Here is a 15,802-nt window from a genome sequence, read left to right as displayed (position 1 = left end):
GAAATGGCACAGGGAGTGGTTATTCACACAAGGCAAATAAAGTGGCACTGGGGGGGGGGGGGGGGGGTCATGGCGTGAATGATGTAGCCGGCAGACGTACAGAAGCAGGAGACCACTGTTTAAACAACGGTATTCTGCCTCTGTGCTGGGGCTGCTGCAGGGGGACGCAGTGGGAACCGGGTCCCCTTACTGGGGTATTGGTTATACTCCCGACAGCGGCCAGCACATAAGCCTGGTTGTCCTCTATTGGGTGTGTTTTGTTCCCTATTGTGTGTGTCTGCATCCACTAATGGGAGTGTCCCCTATTTGGAGGTTGCAATCATTAAGTCTTATGGGACTCTGTGGGGAATTTTACTGTATGTGTGTGTGTGTATGTATATATATATATATATATATATATATATATATATATATATATATATATATATATATACACACACACACACACATATACACACATACACATATACATATACACACACACACACACACACACACAATTACATGTATCGGATACGATTCAATCTGTTTTTCCACCCTACAAAATCAGGCACAAACATAAACGGACCAAAAAGGGTGAATGCGTTGGATGAGATTAGTCAATTAAAGTCAATGGATACATCTTGATGTGCGTTTGCCAGCCCAGCTTGCTGTGAGTTGTAGTTTTGCAACAGCTGGAGGCACCCTGGTCGGGAGACACTGATCTAGATATAGGATTCTTTGTGACGTCACTTCACACCCCCTCCATTCATGACTATGGGAGGGGACTTTATGGCCGACACGCCCCCTCCCATAGACATGAATGGAGGGGGTGTGACAAGACGTCAGGATCACGGCCTCTGGCTCCGAGCGTTCTGGACAAAATGTTCATAATGCTGGAGCACCGGAGTACCACTGTCATATGAAGGCAAAAGAATTGTCTGTAATATGCTAGAGTGAACCGGGCCTTAGGGTACATACATACATACATAACGCGCTGTGGAAAATCAATGACAGATTATATCCACGTGAAAGTAGCCTTAAAGGGGTCCTCCGCTGCTCAGCGTTTGGAACAAACTGTTCCGAAAACTGGAGCAGGTGCTGTGAGCTTGTGGTGTCATAGCCCCGCCCCCTCAATGCAAGTCTATGGGAGGGGGCGTGACGGCTGTCACTCCCCCTCCCATAGACTTGCATTGAGGGGGCGGGGAGTGACGGCATGAGGGGCGGGCTATGACATCACAAGCTCCCGGCTCCAGCATTTAGAACAGTTTGTTCCAAACGCTCAGCAGTGGAGTACCCCTAGGGTAGGGTCACACATAGCATATCCACAGCAGATATCCTGCAGCTGAAATTCTGCAAGCAAGACCCGCTGTGGATGCACTGCGTGTGACCCTACTCTAATAAGGTTTTCCAGAAAACCCTAATACTTATCCCTATTCCTCTCTGTGCATTAGAATAACAAACTCCCTACCACCAGCACGCATACTTACCTCAGCTGTCCTATTTTCTGATCCCCACTCCTGTGTGTTTCTTTTCTGGGGATGTCCTGCTCCCCCACTCTCCTCCTGAAACTGGCTAAGTGGGGAGTGGGACATCAACAAAAAAAGGAGCAATGCATGAGCTCTAGGGGGAACAGAGGTGAGTATGCAATGTTTCCTAGAAAACCTCTTTAACATATATTATATTACTTGTCATTTTACATAGGTGATGACGTCCTTTAACCTCTTCAGGACAATGAACATAAATGTAGGTCCTGGTGTCCCGGCACTTCACGCACCAGGACGTATATTTACATGCTAAGCGGCGGTCCAACTATGAAGCGAGCCCTGGAGCGGCTCTCCCTTCATAGACTGTAAGTGACTGCCATTAGCAGCAGCCATGCACTTACAGTCAATGACTGAAAATGGCGATCTCGCAGTTTATCATCATTAACCCCTAATGTACTCCCCTGCTAGACATGTTATCCTCTGCCGCGGCACCCCAGTCATCCAGTGCACGGAGTGAACTCGGATGACTGGCAAACACAGCCGCCATTCATGTCTATGGCAGGAGGCGTGACGGCTGTGTGGAGATCGCAGGGGATCCCTGCGACCAGACATGTTATCCCCTGTCCTTAGGATAGGGGATGACATGTACAGTGGCGGAGTACATCATAAAGTGCCTTGATCAATAGGGATCATGGCACTTAAAGGGGTACCCCGGTGGAAAAAAAAATATTTTGGGTGCCAGAAAGTTAAACAGATTTGTAAATTAATTCTATTAAAAATTCTTAAGGAACTGTCCAGAGCAGGAGAGGTTTGCTATGGGGATTTTCTCCTGCTCTGGACAGTTCCTGACATGGACAGAGGTGTCAGCAGAGAGCACTGTGGTCAGACAGAAAAGAAATACAAAAAGAAAAGCATTTCCTCTGTAGCATACAGCCGCTAATAAGTACTGGAAGGATTAAGAATTTTTAATAGATCTAATTTACAAATCTGTTTAACTTTCTTGCACCAGTTGATTGATTTAAAAAAAATTATAATAAATAAAGTTTTCTACCGGAGTAAACCTTTAAGCAAAGCAATGACAGTGTTCCTTATCAATCGGCATCTCCGTAAGATATGTGTAGGGGTCAGATCAGTTCACAGGCCCACCGGAGTTCCTCTGTTCTGCTCTGTGCAGGTATCAGCTCTGATCTGCCAGGCTCTACCAACAGATCGTCGATAACACTGAGTAATGCTATACAATAGCGCAGCATTATTCAGTGTTAGGAATCCGAACAGTGTATGTAAAGCTATGTTCACTTGGCAGAATATAACCCCCCCCCCCCCCCCCACAGAATTCCACAGAGTCCCGTTGATTCATTAATTTTCCTAGCGCACCCAGATTATTAAAACGCGCGGAACGTTCAGCAAGTTTTTTACCAGAAGGACATGTGAACTCGTCCTAAAAGTCCCCTATAGTAACGTAAAAAAAAACATTTTATTCAAATGCACATAATCCACTCCCCCAGTTAAAAAAAGAATAAAATAAAAAAAATTATTAAATGAAAAAAATATTAAATATATCATCCCCTTTTCTCATCTTTCAAAAAAAAATAAAAAATCCTCTTTACATTTTTGGTATCGCCATGTTGTACAGAAATGTCCAAATTATGAAAATATAATGATATGTTAATGATCCTGTACGGTGAAACTGTAAAAAAAAAAAAAAATAAATAAAACTAAAATTGATTACTTTTTGTCACATCTCATCCCAGAAAAAAAAAAGGGAATAAATGCCAATCAAAAAAGTTATATATGCACAAACGTGGTACTGATAAAAACTGGGTAAAAAAAACGCAACTGCACCGTGTGAACGAAACCTTACATAGACAACTATTGATCCTAATGTCGGTGTATGGGTGAGTCAGTCACATGACACAAATCAGCTATACATTGTAGTCATTGTATGGATCAGTGTTACCCAACCAGTGTGCCTCCAGCTGTTGCAAAACTACAACTCCCAGCATGCCCGGACAGCCAAAGGCTGTCCGGGCATGCTGGGAGTTGTAGTTTTGCAACAGCTGGAGGCACCCTGGTATGGTTGGAAGGATACAGACTAGAGGCCATAGTCTGTATTACACTTAATTCCATATAAAAAGCTGGAGGGAGATAGGAAAGTGTCACTTTACCCCTCCCAGGTACTTAGTAATTCTTGGCATGCTGCGCCTTGTAGTGCAGTTTCATGTAAACACTAGAAACACCCGAAAGCCTGGCACGTTACCTTGTGTACACCCGGCAGAATTCCTCAGGTCACGGTTCCGCGTCCTGTTCTCTCGTACAGACTGGATACGGTCACCGGAAAACAGGAGGCAACTTCTGCCCAGACTCTTCTCCCGTCCGTCCGAGACCACGCCTACTTCGCTACTTCTAGCCAATGGCCATTCAACGCTCTCCCGTGGCAGCCAATAGGAGAGAGACCCTCCCCTTTCTGCTCACTGTGATTGACAGCTGGACTGTGTCCGGTCTTCTCTATAGGCATGCAGTCATGTAGACGCCCTATTGCTTGTTTCGTCCACTAGGGGCGGTGTTTCATAAACTTAAGCTTCTCCCAGGCTGTCCGGGCATGATGGGAATTGTAGTTTTTGTCACAGCTGAAGTTATAGTTTGGGTATCACTGGACGAGAGAACTGCTGAACTAACAATTCCTATTGGTATACAGGGCATTAGTATATACCTTTAAACCCTTTAAACACAGGGTTTTTCCGTTTTTGCACTTTCGCTTTTTCCTCATTACCTTTAAAAAATTTTTAATTCTTTCAATTTTGCCCCTAAAAATCCATGATGGTTTTTTTTTTTGCGCCACCAATTCTACTTTGTAATAATATCAGTCATTTTACCCAAAAATATACAGTGAAATGGAAAAAAAAATAATTGTGCGACAAATTTGAAGAAAAAACGCCATTTTGTAACTTTTGGAGGCTTCCATTTCTATGCAGTACATTTTTTGGGTAAAAATGACACCTTCTCTTTATTCCGTAGGTCCATACGATTAAAATGATACCCTACTTATATAGGTTTGATTTTGTCTTATTCTGGAAAAAATCATAACTACATGCACAAATATTAATACGTTTGCAATAGTCATTTTCTGACCCCTATAACTTTTTTATTTTTCCACGTAGGGGTCGGTATGAGAGCTAATTTTTTGCGCTGTGATCTGAAGTTTTTAGCGGTACCATTTTTGTATTGATCGGACTTTTTGATCGCTTCTTATTCATTCATTGTTCATGATATAAAAAGTGATCAAAAATACATTATTTTTGACTTTGGATTTTTTTTTTTGCACACATGCCATTGACCGAGCGGTTTAATTAACTGTATATTTTTATAATTCGGACATTTCTGCACGCGGCGATACCACATATGTTTATTTTAATTTACACTGGGGTTTTTTTTTATGAGAAAAGGGGGGTGATTCAAACTTTAATTAGGGAAGGGGTTAAATGATCTTTATTAACTTTTCTTAACTTTTTTTTATTGCAATGTTATAGCCCCCATAGGGGGCTATAACACTGCACACACTGATCTTCTACATTGATCATTGTTATCCCATAGGAAACCATTGATCAATAATTCTGCCGCTTGACTGCTCATGCCTGGATCTCAGGCACTGAGCAGTCATTTGGCGATCAGACACACAGGAGGAAGGTAGGGGCCCTCCTTGTGTGCTCCATCTGTTCGGGACGCAGTGGCAGTCCCGAACAGCCCACTGAGCTAGCCGGGAGTAGTTTACTTTCACTTTAGACACGGCGATCAACTTTGAATGCCATGTCTAAAGGTTTAATAGTGTGCGGCCCCACGATCAGTGTTGCGCGCTATTAGCCACAGGTTCGGGCCGTTGTTAGGGAGTGGACTCAGGGCGTACAGGTATGCCCTGAGTCTTTAAGAGGTTAAAGCGCAACTGTCATGAAGTTTGGGGCATATAAACTGACCATAGTCTGTGTATTGTGTGTAGACTATTAATCCAGCATTACTTTCACTTTCTTTATTCCAGTTGTACTTACCACAAAAAAACACTTTTCTTTGCAGTCACTGACAGTCGGAAAGGCGTGGCCAGGGGTTCGCTATGCCCTCCTGCCACCACGCCTATCCCCTATACCTCAGCGCTGGGACTGCTGTGTTTTTGACACAGGTCCCAGCGCACCTGCCCACTTAGATTTTTATGTGTGCGCCGACCAACGCACAGCAAGCGCTGGCTCCCCCGGCCAGCACTCGCTTCATCTGTCTGTCTTCACTGCCTGTAGAATGCTAGAGGTAGGGAACGAGTGAGCTCTCTAGCATTGTACAGGCGCACAGAGATGTGAAGCAGCGGGAGCGGGCGCTTAGTGGGGAAGCGATAACAGTGCCCGTTCTCCTCTTCTTTGTGTGTGTCTGCATTCACTAAAGGGCAGAGAGCTCACTCGCTCCCTGCCTCTAGTATTGTACCGGCAGTGAAGACAGCAGGAGAGAGTGCTGGCCGGGGGAGCCAGCGCTTGCTGTGTAAATTCCTGTCAGTCGGCGCACACATAAAAATCAAAGGGGGCGCATGCGCTGGGACCTGTGTCGATCAGACAGCAGTCCCAGCGCTGAGGTATACGGGATAGGAGTGGCGGTGTGAGGTGAAAAATTCAAACCCGTGAAAAAATCAAATCGGACTGCCCCTTTCCCAAGTTTGGCGAAGCTAGAAGGGGGAGGAGCAAGTGTGCCGAAGCTACAGCGGGGAGGAGCGAGGGCAGAGCGGCGAGGAGCGAGGGCAGAGACATGGGTTTGATTATTTCACCGCACGTCTGCAAAGAAAAGTGTTTTTGTGGTAATTACAACTGGAATAAAGAAGGTAAAAGTAATGCTGGATTAATAGTCTACACACAATACGATTAGTTTATATGTCCCAAACTTCATGACAGTTGCGCTTTAAGGACCGGGCCAGTTTTTATTTGTGCACTTTTGTTTTTTCCTCGCCTTCTTATAACCATAATGCTTTCAATTTTCTAAATACAGGCCTGTATGAGGGCTTGTTTTTTGCGCCCAATTGTACTTTGTAATGACATCACTTATTCTATGGAGAGAGAAAAAAAAAATATTTGTGGGATCCATACAATCACAATGATATCCAATTTGTTGGTTTTCTTCTATTCTACTAACATTTGGGGGAAAAAATACACCTTTTTGTACAAAAATAAATATGCTTAAAATTGTCGTTTTCTGACCCCTCTAACTTTTATTTTTCCGTACACGGGGCTTTATGAGGGATCATTTTTTGCACTATGCTTTGTAGTTTTTATCGGTACCATTTTTGTTTTAATGTCACTTTTCGATCGATTTTTAATAATTTTTTTCCTGGAATATGAAGTTACCAAAAATAGAGAGTTTTAAACGTTAGTATTTTCTTATATTTACACTGTGTTGATTAATTAAAGGAGAAGTCTCCCCTAGCTTCGCTCCACCGACATATTCTTTCTGGTCCGGCCGTGATCAGTGCGTCACAATGACAGTCAGCAAATTGCCGGCCGCAGCGATGTCCCGCCATGGCCGGCGATATGCTGAGCAGCAGTGTGATGCATTGAGCCACGGCATTGGTCACTGGAATTCAATGCCTCACACTGCCGCTCAGCCTATCACCGGGGCATTGCTGTGGCCAGTGACCGTCATTGTGACGCAGACCAGGAAGAAGGTGGCGGTGGCCATGGAGCGAAGCGAGATACCAGGACACCAGGGGAGTGGAGGCAGGTGAGTCCTCTTTATTGTTTTTTTTTCTTGCAGCCCAGGCATTGTGGGAGAAAAAAATGCTAGGTGAGCCTTCTTTAAGAATATATTTTAATTGTTTTGACATTTCTGCACACGGCAATACCACATATGTTTATGTTTATTTTTGCTCACATTATTTTATGTAACCCCTTAACCTGTTAAAGGAGAACTCCAGAATGTAAAAATGGTCCCCCATACACCGGCAGCAGGTGCCAGTGTAGTGAAGAATTTTGTTTCTTGAAGAGTTCTCACACTGCCGCTCAGCCTATCGCCGGCCGAGTCGGGACTTCACTGCGGCCGGTGATTGGCTGAGCGCAGTATGACTCGCCGACCACCGGCAACCAGGAAGAGGATCGCGGCAGAGACCGGAGACGGTTACCGGAGGCCCCGGGGGAGCGGAGGAAGGTATGTACATCTTTATTTCTTTACTGCCAGCAGTATGGGGGAAATTTTTATATTCTGGAATTCTCCTTTAAGGATACAGGAGATTTATCAAAACCTGCGCAGAGGAAAAGTTGTCCAGTTGCCCATAGCAACCAATTAGATTGCTTGTTTCATATTTCACAGGCCTTCCTAAAAATGAAAGAAGCGAGCTGATTGGTTGCTACGGGCTACTGGTCAACTTTTCGTCTGCACAGGTTTTGATAAATCTCCCCCCCCCCCCCCAGTGGGTCCAGTTACCATGGTCTAAAGTGTGCTCACGAGCTGAGCTTGCTTCAAACCCAGAGGGTCCCGACTGCTATTAGCAGCCAGGACCCAGGGTTAATACCGGCACCGCCGATTGGGCTGATGCCTGGCATTAATCCTTTAGACGACACAATCAAAGTTGATCTTGCCGTCTAAACTGAAAGTAAAATGATCCCAGCAGCTCAGCAGAGCTGATCGTCCCCGTCGCAATGAAACCACGATGTCCCAATTAGCTGAGAGGACGGCGGGAGGGCCCTTATATACCTGGCTCTGTGATGGAGCTCTGAGGCACATGTGAACTTAGCCTAACATGTGGACACAGTGGTTCTGTGTGTGTGTTTTTTTAATGGGAAAATGCCTTGTGGGAAGCCACCATAATACTGGCCATAGACATAAGAGCATAGTTGAACTAGCACATTTTCGTAGAATCAGCTATCCGCTCTATCGTGAATATGGGGATCCCAACTCTTCCCCAACAGCACATGTCAGAGGAAAGAAGGATTGGCTGTGAAATGAGGCAGAACTTCATTTTAGTTGTCATGGAGGACATCCAGTTCTTCCGGCCAAACTAGTCTAAGGCCATTTTGTAATCTGGGTTATTCAGGTTTTTAAAATTGATAACCTATTCCAAGGATGAGAAATCAATATTACCTACTGTAGATGGGTATCCCGTATCCGACATCTTCAGATGAGTAGATGGGTATCCGACATCTTCAGATGTGCAGATGGGTATCCGACTCTCCTCATCTTCGCTGATCAGCTTATAGAAGAGGTTGCAACACTTGGGCATCTTCAATGGTTACATCAGTTCATATTGCACAATGTGGTACTTGTAGGGTCTTTTTAGATGGGCAGACCCATGGTCAATACAGACCCATGGTCAAGGCTGTCCGGGCATGCTGGAAGTTGTAGTTTTGCAACAGCTGGAGGCACCCTGGTTAGGCTGCATTCACATCTCGTTTTTGCAATACGGTTCCCATATTAGTTTTTTTGTAAAAAAGCGTATGTCTCAAAACTGGACTGAACCGTATACAACCGTATAGACCTCTCTACGGTTATAAACTGTATACGGTTTTAAAACGGATGTCCGGTTGCATACGGTTTAATAAGTTTTTTGAAAGAAAAAAAATGGATACGGTTTTATGTTTGTCCTTAATTAAAGTTCTTCTTGTTCTATTTGTGGGAAGAACTTTCGGCATGCACTGCGCATGTGCAAACTGCAAAACCGTATTGTGCAAACCGGATGGAACCGTACGCACATACGGTTCAGTACGGTTCCCATAGAATTCGGGTTATATCCGGTTTTTCACCCGGACATAAAACCGTAGTAGACTACGGTTTTGTGTTCGGGGAAAAAAAACAGATAAAACTGTAAATGGTGCAAAACGTTCACAACCGGATGCTACAGTTGGCACACGATTTGCAATACGGTTCCATACGTTTTTTTTCACTGAAACCGGATACAGGATCCGTATTGCAAAAATGAGATGTGAATGCAGCCTTAGAAAACATTGCCCTATAGAACTGTGGCATGCTTGAAATTGTAGTTTTGCAACAGCTGGAGGCGCCCTGGTTGGGAAACACTGGTATAGCTAGTCATCTAATATGTAAATACTTTCTAATCCACCAAATCTAGTGCAAAGCAGTAGCCTATGTCCAGCTCACCCGCAATATCCTGCTGCGTCTCGGACTGGTGCAGGGCAACATCAAAGGCACAATGAAGCAAAAGAGGAACTAGTCCAGTGCCGCTAGTGTAACTTGAAAATTTGATTGTAGTAGAACAGACATCAGGACAGAGAATAAGACATGTGACGCATTTCAAGTGTCAGTAACACCCTTAGTCATGTATAACTAAGGGTATCACTGACACTTGAAATACGTCTTTGTCCTGATGTCGGTTTTACTGCAATAAAATCTTCAAGTTGAACAAGCGGCGCAGGACTAGTTCCTCTTCTTCCAGCTAGTGCTATGATCTCTACTACACCAATATACCCAACACGTAAAAGGACAAGGCAGGGAGTGAGTCCTCAAGGTATGCCTATTAATAGTAAAAGGGATGTGAATGAGTTAATGTATAAAATTAATAAAGCAAATTATGTGCTATTTATTTAAATGAATAAAGTTAGGTAAGTGTTTAGTCACGCCACAGGGCTCGCTTTAATTTAAATAAAATCATAACTAAGGATAGGCTATACAGTGGGGCAAAAAAGTATTTAGTCAGCCACCAATTGTGCAAGTTCTCCCACTTAAAGGTGTACTCCCGTGGAAAACTTTTTTTTTTTTTTTTTTAAATCAACTGGTGCCAGAAAGATAAACAGATTTGTAAATCACTTCTATTAAAAAATCTTAATCCTTCCAGTACTTTTTAGTGGGTGTATACTAAAGAGAAATCCAAAAAAGAAATGCATTTCGTCTGATGTCATGACCACAGTGCTCTCTGCTGACCTCTGCTGTCCATTTTAGGAACTGTCCAGAGCAGAAGAAAATCCCCATAGCAAACATATGCTGCTCTGGACAGTTCCTAAAATGGACAGCAGAGGTCAGCAGATAGCACTGTGGTCATGACATCAGAGGAAATGCATTTCTTTTTTGGATTTCTCTTTAGTATACAGCCCCTAAAAAGTACTGGAAGGATTAAGATTTTTTAATAGAAGTGATTTACAAATCTGTTTAAACTTTCTGGCACCAGGTAATTTAAAAAAAAAATTTTCCACGGGAGTACCCCTTTAAAAAGATGAGGCCTGTAATTCTCATCATAGGTATACCTCAACTTTGAGAGACATAATGAGAAAAACAATCCATAAAATGCCATTGTCTGATTTTTAAAGAATTTGCAAATTATGGTGGAAAATAATTATTTGGTCACCTACAAACAAGCAAGATTTCTGTCTCTCACAGACCTGTAACTTCCTCTTAAAGAGTCTCCTCTGTCCTCCACTGTATTAATGGCTCCTGTTTGAACTTATCATCAGTATAAAAGACACTTGTCCACAACCTCAAACAGTCACACTCCAAACTCCACTATGGCCAAGACCAAAGAGCTGTCGAAGGACACCAGAAACAAAATTGTAGACCTGCACCAGGTTGGGAAGACTGAATCTGCAATAGGCAAGCAGCTTGGTGTGAAGAAATCAACTGTGGGAGCAATTATTAGAAAATGGAAGACCTACAAGACCACTGATAATCTCCCTCGATCTGGGGCTCCACGAAAGATCTCACCCTGTGGTGTCAAATTGATCACAAGAATAGTGAGCAAAAATCCCAGAACCACACAGAACTAGTGAACGACCTGCAGAGAGCTGGGACCAAAGTAAAAAGGCTATCATCAGTAACACACTATGCTGCCAGGGTCTCAAATCATGCAGTGCCAGACATGTGCCCCTGCTTAAGCCAGTACATGTCCGGGCCCATCTGAAGTTTGTTAGAGAGCATTTGGATGATCCAGAAGAGGATTGGGAGAATGTCATATGGTCAGATGAAACCAAAGTAAATCTTTTTGGTAAAATCTCAACTCGTCGTGTTTGGAAGAGAAAGAATGCTGAGTTGCATCCAAAGAACACCATACCTACTGTAAAGTATGGGGGTGGAAACATCATGCTTTGGGGCTGTTTATCTGGCAATGCCGCACCAGATAGGAGCCCCATACCCCTGGACAATGAGCATCATATCTTGTTGGCCTTATCATCCCTGGGCTCCCTACCTGATACTGGAAGGCAATAAGGACATTGGGGGGAGATTTATCAAAACCTGTCCAGAGGACAAGTTGCCCATAGCAACCAATCAGAATCCTTCTTTCATTTTTAACAAGGCCTCTGCAAAATGAAAGAAGCGATCTGATTGGTTGCTAAGGACAACTTTTCCTTTGCACAGGTTTTGATAAATGTCCCCCATTATCCTTTAAGAGATCCTGGGTAGGACCCTATCTGTACCTTTCCCCCTACATTTAGAGGTCCACAATCAAACTTTTGTTTCAGCACCGGATTAATACTGAAATTATTTTAGAGGACCACGGAACATAACACCACAACCATTTAAATAGTGAGACTCAACAAAACTATCCAGACTACCAAAATACGGACATACACCTTCGATCTCTTTCTATATGAATATCCTACGTTCACCAATACATCCATGTAATTATGAACAAAATTACCTTTGTCTTTGATGAAGGTGATACATATCTATAAAGATGTCACCTGGCACTAGTCCCTGATGAGTTGTACCGCCTCTTTATGCAATACAATGAAACACGTTGGATATTGCTATACTGTGACTAGTATTGATTTATAAGCATGATAAAGACAGTATAATGTGTGTTTATAATTTCTAATACTCACTTTAAGTCTTCTGGAGGAACTGTCCTAACCAGCTACTTGACTGCTTCTGGTGTTTATGTCCCACTCCTTTTGATAGGGAGAGGAAGCAGGTTCCGGACGCAGCTTGGCTCACTGTAGGAAGGCCACCCTACATTAACAGGTAGGGGATCCACAATTGACCAGCAGGGCAAGCCATGTGGGCTATTAGCAATTGGTCCATACCTGGGACCAGCTGTGTTGTGGCAAAAATACTTTATCATTTGATTTTAGTACCCCTTTTTTATATTTTGTGTGTCATTTTAATACGTACCAATAAAAGCAAATTTTTATGACCGTAATGTTCTTCCTATTATAAAGGGACCAGGATGACTGATCCATATGTAGGAAAGAATGAATGGGGCCATGTATTGCGAGTTTTTGAGTAAAAACCTCCTTCCATCAGCAAAAGCATTGAAGATGAAACGTGGCTGGGTCTTTCAGAATGACAATGATCCCAAACACACAACCCGGGCAACGAAGGAGTGGCTTCGTAAGAAGCATTTCATGGTCCTGGAGTGGCCTAGTCAGTTCTCCAGATCTCAACCCTATAGAAAACTTTTGGAGAGAGTTGAAAGTCTTTGTTGCCCAGCGAAAACGCCAAATCATCACTGCTCTAGGGGACATCTGCATGGAGGAATGGGCCAAAACACCAGCAACAGTGTGTGAAGACTTACAGAAAACGTTTGACCTCTGTCATTACCAACATGGGGGCTATAACAAAGTATTGAGATGAACTTGTTATTGACCAAATACTTATTTTCCACCATAAATTGCAAATACCGTATTTATCGGCGTATAACACGCACTTTTTAGGCTTAAATTTTTTGCCTAAAGTCTATGTGCGTGTTATACGCTGATACACCCCCAGGAAAGGCAGGGGGAGAGAGGCCGTCGCTGCCCGCTTCTCTCCCCCTGCCTTTCCTGGGGTCTAGAGCGCTGCTGCCGGCCCTTCTCTCCCCTGGCTATCAGCACTGCTGCCCGTTCTGCCCCCCTGACTATCGGTGCGGCGCCCCATTGCCGGCGCCTATAGCCAGGGGGAGAGAAGGGGCAGCGGCACCCATTGCCGGTGCCGCTGCCCCCCCCATCCCCGGTGGCATAATTACCTGGGTCGGGTCCGCGCTGCTGCAGGCCTCGGGCGTGCGTCCCCAGCGTCGTTGCTATGCGCTGCACGGCACAGCGCATGACATGTGCGCCGCGCCGTGCATAGCAACGACGCAGGGGACGCGCGCCGGAGGCCTGCAGCAGCGCAGACCCGACCCAGGTAATTATGCCACCGGGGATGGGGGGAGGCAATGGCAATGGGTGCCGCTGCCCCTTCTTTCCCCCTGGCTATCGGCGCCGGCACTGATAGTCAGAGGGACAGAACGGGCAGCGGCGCCGATAGCCAGGGGGAGAGAAGTGCCGGTAGCAGCGCTCTAGACCCCAGGAAAGGCAGGGGGAGAGAAGCGGGCAGCAACGGCCTCTCTCCCCCTGCCTTTCCTGGGGGTATATCGGGGTATACACGCACCCTCATTTTACCATGGATATTTGGGTAAAAAACTTTTACCCAAATATCCTTGGTAAAATGAGGGTGCGTGTTATAGGCCGGTGCATGGTATACCCCGATAAATACAGTAATTTAAAATCTGACAATGTGGTGATTTTCTGATTTTTTTTCCCCTCATTCTTTCTCATAGTTGAGGTATACCTATGATGAAAATTACAGGCCTCATCTTTTTAAGTGGGAGAACTTGCACAGTTTGTGTCTGAATAAATTTTTGCCCCACTAAGAATTACAGCGCTTGTCAGTAGTAGCACTCCATGATGATTGTCAAACTGCAGGTTTAATTTACATGTTAGCAAAAAAAAAAAAAAAAAAATAAGAATGTAGTATATATCCAAGTCCAAAAGAAATTGCAGAGAACAATTATAGAACAAATAGAGAAACAAACAATTAGTATTTTGATCTACTTGCTTCTCAGCATAATTTTAAAAAGGTTGTTAGTACACATTTTGATCAAAAAGTACAAGCCCACTCGCCACGTCAAGGCCACCTAGTCAGAGTGGGTCCCTAACCTAACACTGGCGGGGGGAACGACCCAGGTGTGGTGCTCTGAGGCGGCCATTGTTTGTGATGCTTTGTCTGTGGGGTGGTGCGGCCCAGAGCCAGGGGCTTGGTCGGACAGTAGAGGGGCTGCCTGGCCACTGGGTCGTTCGCCCTGTGAGCTTGGTGTCGGAGGCAGTGGTCGCTGCCTGGCACTATGCCAGTGTTAGGGACCCACTCTGAATAGGTGGCCTTGATGTGGCAAGTGGGCTAGTACTTTTTGATCAAGATGTAGAACAACCTGTTAGTTTTTGAAATTATGCTTTGAAGCAAGATCAGAATACAAATGGTGGGTGTGTGGCTGTGTTTCTCTATTTTTATAATAGATAGTTTTCTATACAATCTCCTGCTGAAAGAATGAAATTAAGATTGTGCCGTCTACTATATAGTCCTGATATTCTGTAACATATGTATAGATGTAAGTTTCATATAGGTTCATATAAGAACGTTTGTAAGAGATTCCTGAGGGGGAGAAAGTTGCGGCACTGTGTACCTTACACCTTTCTTTGGCATGTTCCTTAAGGCCCCAACACTGAACACAGCCGCTGTTTGATACTGCAGGCCCACTACGAGCAAGCCCCTTTTACTGGATGATTGAATGATCAGGCCTCCCTGTGGATCCGGAAAGCTGGGTGAATGGACAGCAAGTCCTTGTGGAAGCGAGGTGGGAAATTTGTATGAACAGTTACAATCAGCTGGCTACTTGATAGCAAATAGTTTACACAGTTGTTTATCCCATCTATTGATCTTAAGAGTGGTATGGTGGTGTGATTGTTATCCGATACATGTTTCAAGAGTACCATGACACTCTTCCTCAGTAGCAACATGAGTAGAGAATGGGGGTTGCCCTCTTGTGTATAGTTTGTGTTCGCACTGGTTTCAGACCCCAGAACAAATCTTGGCGATAATATTTACTGGTTTAACCCCTTAAGGACGCAGGACGTAAATGTACGTCCTGGTGAGGTGGTACTTAACGCACCAGGACGTACATTTACGTCCTAAGCATAACCGCGGGCATCGGAGCGATGCCCGTGTCATGCGCGGCTGATCCCGGCTGCTAATCGCAGCCAGGGACCCGCCGGCAATGGCCGACGCCCGCGATCTCGCGGGCGTCCGCCATTAACCCCTCAGGTGCCGGGATCAATACAGATCCCGGCATCTGCAGCGGTTCGCGATTTAAATGAACGATCGGATCGCCCGCAGCGCTGCTGCGGGGATCCGATCATTCATAACGCCGGACGGAGGTCCCCTCTCCTTCCTCCGTCCGGCTCCCGACGTCTCCTGCTCTGGTCTGTGATCGAGCAGACCAGAGCAGGAGATGACCGATAATACTGATCTGTTCTATGTCCTATACATAGAACAGATCAGTATTAGCAATCATGGTATTGCTATGAATAGTCCCCTATGGGGACTATTCAAGTGTAAAAAAAAATGTAAAAAAATGTAAAAGT

At 44.6% G+C, this 15,802-nt stretch overlaps 1 protein-coding gene across 2 annotated transcripts in view; it reads right to left on the bottom strand.

Moving 5' to 3' along the window:
• SNAP23 (synaptosome associated protein 23) overlaps window positions 1-3,910 on the bottom strand; it is a 48,226-nt gene extending 44,316 nt beyond the window's left edge. Inside the window, exon 1 of one of the 2 annotated variants that reach the window (XM_056545597.1) lies at window positions 3,724-3,910. The gene's annotated coding sequence lies outside the window, so the exon portion shown is untranslated. Of the gene's footprint in view, window positions 1-968; window positions 1,020-3,723 lie in introns of those variants that run through there. The other variant, XM_056545601.1, reaches the window with a different exon arrangement.
• Window positions 3,911-15,802: the final 11,892 nt, after the last annotated feature.

Source organism: Hyla sarda, chromosome 11 (assembly GCF_029499605.1).
Source record: "Hyla sarda isolate aHylSar1 chromosome 11, aHylSar1.hap1, whole genome shotgun sequence".
Taxonomy (NCBI): Eukaryota; Metazoa; Chordata; class Amphibia; order Anura; family Hylidae; genus Hyla; species Hyla sarda.
Note: the sequence above shows the minus strand (reverse complement) of the source record. Positions and strands in the feature narration are given on the sequence as shown.